General features: G+C 45.1%; 1 protein-coding gene across 3 annotated transcripts in view; it reads left to right on the plus strand.

The window, feature by feature from the left end:
• LOC309856071 (S-geranylgeranyl-glutathione receptor P2RY8-like) overlaps positions 1-6155 on the plus strand; it is a 499501-nt gene that overhangs the window by 180094 nt on the left and 313252 nt on the right. The window lies entirely within an intron of this gene.

Genomic DNA, 6155 nt, shown 5'->3' on the forward strand with positions numbered 1-6155 from the left:
TCGGGTGGCTTACAAGAACAGAAATTTACTGCATCACAGTTCTTTTTTTTTTTTTTTTGAAGATTTTATCCATTTATTTGTCAGAGAGAGACACAGCAAGAGAGGGAACACAAGCAGAGGGAGTGGGAGAGGGAGAAGCAGGCTCCCCGCTGAGCAAGGAGCCTGATGCAAGACTCAATCCCAGGACCTTGGGATCATGACCTGAGCCGAGGGCAGATGTTTCACCGACTGAGCTACCCAGGTGTCCCTGCATCACAGTTCTTGAGGCCAGAGGTCCAACATCAGAATGTTGACAGGATGGGTTCTTTCTGAGGGCTGTGAGGGCAAATCCCTTGCATGTGCTCCTTTCTAGTTCTGGATTCTCAGTTGTTCCTTCACTTGCAGACAGCCGTTTTCTCCCTCTGTCTTCTCCTGGTCTCCCTTCTGTACATGTCTGTCTGCATTTCCAATTTCCCCTTTTCATGAGGACACAAGTCATATTGGAATAGAACCTAGTCAAATTCTCTCATCTAACTCAATTTTCTAAAAAGACCCTACTTCCGATTAAAGTCATAGTCATAGGTACTTGGGGTTAGGATTTCAATATCTTTTTTGAGGGGGAAAGTCAGCCTATTTTAACATCTTTCAGGCATCTTCCCAAACTAGGAGTGGATGATTCTTTCATGATTTCACCCACCCACCCAATCATGGATCCATCAATTCATTTACTCATTCACTTATCCATCATCCTTCCATGTATCTATCCATTCATCTATCCACCCATTATCCCTGTGTCCATTGTCCATCCACCCATCCATTCACCCATACTTCCTTCCTTCCATCCATCCAAACATCCATCCATCCATCCAAACATCCATCCATCCATCATCCATCCAAACATCCATCCAACCATCCATCCATCCAAACATCCATCCATCCATCCATCCATCCATTCAACCATCCATCCAAACATCCATCCATCCACCCATCCATTCACCCATACTTCCTTCCTTCCATCCATCCAAACATCCATCCATCCACCCATCCATTCACCCATACTTCCTTCCTTCCATCCATCCAATCATCCAAACATCCATCCATCCATCCATCCATCCAAACATCCATCCATCCATCCAACCATCCAAACATCCTTCCATCCATCCATCCATCCAAACATCCATCCATCCATCCATCCATCCATCCAAACATCCATCCATCCATCCATCCAATCATCCATCCATCCATCCAAACATCCATCCATCCATCCATCCATCCAATCATCCATCTAAACATCCATCCATCCATCCATCCAACCATCCAAACATCCATCCATCCACCCATCCATTCACCTATACTTCCTTCCATCCATCCAAACATCCATCTATCCAACCATCCATCCATCCATCCAAACATCCATCCATCCAACCATCCATGCAAACATCCATCCAACCAACCATCCATCCAAACATCCATCCATCCATTCATCCATCCAAACATCCATCCATCCATCCATCCATCCAATCATCCATCCATCCAACCATCCAAACATCCATCCAGACATCCATCCATCCATCCATCTATCCAAACATCCATCCATCCATCTATCCATCCATCCATCCCTCCATCCCTCCATCCATTAACTCATTCATGCATCCATTTAACCCCTCTATCTATTTTAGGTTTATACTCTTTCTGTGCATTGGGTATAGGGTAGACACCATGTTTCTGGGAGGTGTAGACCCCGACCGATGGAGCCCTACCAAGTTAAACATCACCACATCCTTTATTTACTTAAGCCTCCACTTAGCTAGTGTCTTACTTGTAATTTTCTTTATGCGACTTTATCACGTCACAGTTGAAAAAGTTTTCCTTAGTACAACTGTATTTCCTTCACCCAGGAAAGGTCTGAGGAACTGGTTCATTCTCCCACAATTGCCCAGGATGTTGGTCGGCAATTTGAACCCATGCTGGTACTACCGTGAGAAGTAAGGCTGGGCTGGGTTGGGCGTGAGTGGCCGGAGCAGGGGAAGGCAGGTTACTGGGATGGAGGACAAGAACAAGAGCTCTTGTTCAATTTTTATTTTGAGGACTCTGTTTTTTTTAGAGAATGTTATTCAGCAAAGGCACAATATTGTAATTATGTGGCCCAGAAAACCATGCAGTTAAGGAGTTCCATTTTCTCTGTCTTGTGATGTCAGCATCAGACCCAAGTCCACACTCCATGCTATGGTCTGTGCTGGTCAGTCCTCGGAGAATAGAAGGGAACAGACACAAGCGTAACATAAACACACATGGACAAGGCTCCCTTCTCCCAGGTCAGGACATGTGCATCTCCACGTCCGTGCACGCATCCTCGGAAGCCAACTCCCCCTCCATTGTAGAAGGTTCTGCAATGGATCCTGTGCCCGTGCTAATCTTCCAATCTCTACCAAATCAAATGCAATAATGAAGGGACATTTTCACATGGTCCTGTAGTATAAAACCCCTCTTGTCCTGGACGCCTCCCTCCTAGTGCAGTCCCCTCTGCAGGGGTGGGGAAATGCTTCTCTTATGTAATGTTAAGTAAACTTGGGCAGGTTTTTGCTCAGAGATGAATCTGATAGCTTAACCACGTTGCTCACGAATTTCAGCTGCACCTAGGCCTTTTCATGATTACATCTAGCGTGTTGGACAGATTTGGAAATTAAGCCAGCCAGAGCTAAGATAAGAGATCATCTCACCACGTATGTTCTGACACAGTTAAGTACAGAACGAGCCTGACATGAAAAGTTAGCGGGGGCTTAACCATTTCTGGAGCAAATTGCCATTGCCACGAACCCTCCTTATCTTGAGTTGATGTAAGAATTAAGTGTTCCTTTTGGAAATGACACTAAAACTTTTCAAAAAACATCATGACCATAAAACAATCAAAATGAGTGTGAATTCCTCACAGCAATTTCTCAAAGAGAGGTGGAGTCCTGTTTCTCTCCTCTTGGGTCTGGGCTTACCCCTCACTTGTTTTGGCCAAAAGGTGGTGGAAATGACAGGTGTGTCATCCAGAACATTCCATCATATCAAGTCTTCCTGTTGGTGAAGGTCCCACGCAAGCTGTTGACTGATAGCTCAGCTGTCAGTGGTATGAATGGGCCATCTAGAACATTCTGTCTTATCAAGTTCTCCAGTTGGTGAAGGTTCCACTCAAGCTGTTGGCTGATAGCTCAGCGGCCAGGGGTATGAATGGGCCATCTAGAACATTCTGTCTTATCAAGTCTTGGAGTTGCCTAGAGCTCCAGCCAACACCAGGTAGAGCAGTTGAGTCCTGTCAACCCTCAGAATCAGGACGCATAACAACAGCTCGGTATTCATTTAGGCTATTACATTTTAGCATGATTCATTCCCTATAGATAAGCAAAATAACACCAACAGGCAAGGTGTGTAAAAACAAATACATGAAAGAAATAAGAGAAGCCTTCTTCATAGAGAAGCAGTGATGTTTTCAGCTATATTCAAACCAATGGCTTACAATCTCATCTGTTTTGTTTTTTTTCCCCCCTGGTTGCTGACTCATCGCACATGTCTGGCATTGTGAAATACGAACAACACAATATCGGTTTGCGGTTTGGAGTGGAGATGATGAACAAAGGTGGTGGAAGGCATGGTTACGTGTCATCTCCATGAGAGACAACGATAGCCTTCACAACTCACACGAAATGTGCTTCCACGTCCAAGAGAGAATACAATCTTTGCTGCCCATTTTCTCCCGAATTCCCCTAATTATTTTCTTCCTAAGGGAAAGGGAAGGATCAATGAATGTCAGAGATTCCATGGTAGTTTATCAAGATGGTCCAACAGGTAGAAAAAGTATTATTTTTTCTACCTGTCAGCCTTCTCGGGGCCATGATTTTCAGTGCGTTCAGCAATAAGATATGGTGGGGACTATCTCACGGTTTACAAGGAAGTATGGGAGACCATGATAGATTCCACATTTCTACTCACTCTTCTTTGGTGCATCCAAAGGACAAACACTGTTTTTTATGTCAGACCCCATTAGCTGTGATAATCTATTTTTGGGAACCACACATGTTTCTCTCTCCATAAAGTTCTTTTTTTTTTTTTTTTAAGATTTTATTTATTTGACAGAGAGAGAGAGAGAGAGAGAGAAGGGGAAGCAGGCTCCCTGATGAGCAGGGAGCCTGATGTGGGGCTCAATCCCAGGACCCTGAGATCATGTCCTGAGCCAAAGGCAGAGGCTTAACTCACTGAGCCACCCAGGTGCCCCTCCATAAAATTCTAACCTCACCAAATCACACTTCCCGAGTCACAGAAGAGCCAATGCTACACTTGGCCATCTCGAATTGGCCTGCCCCACCATTTCTTTTAAAGGTGTACTTTGGCATTTCTCCCTTTTGTATGTAAACATCCTGAAATGAAGTTTCAGGAGGGTGAGACCCCCTTGGAAAAGAGCTAGAAAATCCCACTTCCCTAGGGCAGCAGGGAGGTTGGGTGATGGAGGGGAGTTAAGAGATGACACTTGCCCTCCAGGGGGGCACAGGTCTGGGAACATTTGGGTGTCATGATATGGTGGGGGTCCTATTAGTATCAGGTGGGTGGAGACTAGGCATTCTACTCAACACTTTACATTGCAGATTATCTATCTATCAATCTATCATCCTCATCAGCAGCATCTAGGTATGCATGCTTGTATGTATCTATCCATCTATCATCCATTATCTTTATCTATCCATCCATCCATCCATCCATCCATCCATCCTTTGATTGGTTGATCTATCATCTATTCATCTATCATCATCCATGTATCCATTATCTATGTATGTATGTTTGTATGTATCTATTGATCCATCATCCATCATCTCCATCCATCCATCCATCCGTCCATCTTATCTACCTACCTACTTACATACCTGTCTATCAATCAACCATCTACCATGTATCTATCTGTCCATCTAACTATCACCTATCAGCTCTCACACTAGGGTCTTTACATCCTAATCCCTGTGTGGGAAACAGAACAACCCTCCCCAAAGATGTCCACATCCAAATCCTGGGAATCTAGGCATCTGCTACCTTACAAGTCGAAAGTGCTTTTGCAGGTGTGATTAGGAATCTGGAGATGCCAAGGACCCATGTGGATTACCTAGATGGGCACAGGGCCCTCATTTAGAGGAGGGAGGCAGAAGGTTCAACGTCAGAGAAGGAGCTGTGACCTCGGACGTAGAGGTTGGAGGGATGTAGGTCTAGGAGTCAAAGAATGCAGGCAGCTTTGTGCAGCTGGGAAGGCAAGAAGCCTGATTCTCTTCTAGAAATCCCAGCAGGAATGTCCGGGCTACCATCACCATGATGTTTGGTCAGTGAGACCCATTTGGACTTCTGGTCTTGAGGATGCTTGGGGTGGAAGAGTTGCTGGTCAAGGGTCAGGAAGTCCTGAATCAGCCTGCACTTAAGTGATCGGAAGCCACTCAGCTCATGCCCCGCTTCCCAGAAACACAGATTTCACTCTAAAATGAAGATATTCCTGTTTTTTTGGTGGTGGTGTTGGATTTTTTTTTTTTTTTGGCTTATGTCCTTTTGCTTACAGATTCCGTGTCTGTGAAAGTCCTTTGTAGCTATGGACTGTTTTTTACCAGAATAGTAATCGCTGTATTACTTAAAAAATTTTTGAATTTAAAAAATTTAGACTTTAAATTAAAAGAATTAGGAAAAAAAATTTTTCTAAGTAATCTCCACCCTGACATGTGGGGCTTGAACTCATGCCCCCAAGACCAAGAGTCACATGATTCACGGACTGAGCCAGCCAGGCATTCTCTGATTTTTTTTTTTTTCTTTTTTCATCGACAGCCCTGAGAACCCACTCCCAGGAGTGTATTTGAAGACAGAAGTGGTGGACGCAGATGGTCAGTCCTAGCTCTGTGCTCTTGAGGAACACACAGCAACTGGTGTCCTCACTGACGTCCAGCCAACGATGATTCTTCATTTGAATTCTGGAAGTTCCCCAACGTGAACCTCATGGACACCAGGCTCAACACCTTCGCCCCCAGCTTGGATGGACCCCCGACGGGATGGGTGAAATGTCTTCACCGCTAGATGACCCACCATGCCCACCATCCACAGAGCGCCTCCAGGACCTCACTCGCCCCACAGGCCTCCCCACCAGCCGCAACGCGTTCCAGCCCAGCTCC

This window comes from Mustela nivalis, assembly GCF_964662115.1.
Source record: "Mustela nivalis genome assembly, chromosome: X".
Classification (NCBI taxonomy): domain Eukaryota; kingdom Metazoa; phylum Chordata; class Mammalia; order Carnivora; family Mustelidae; genus Mustela; species Mustela nivalis.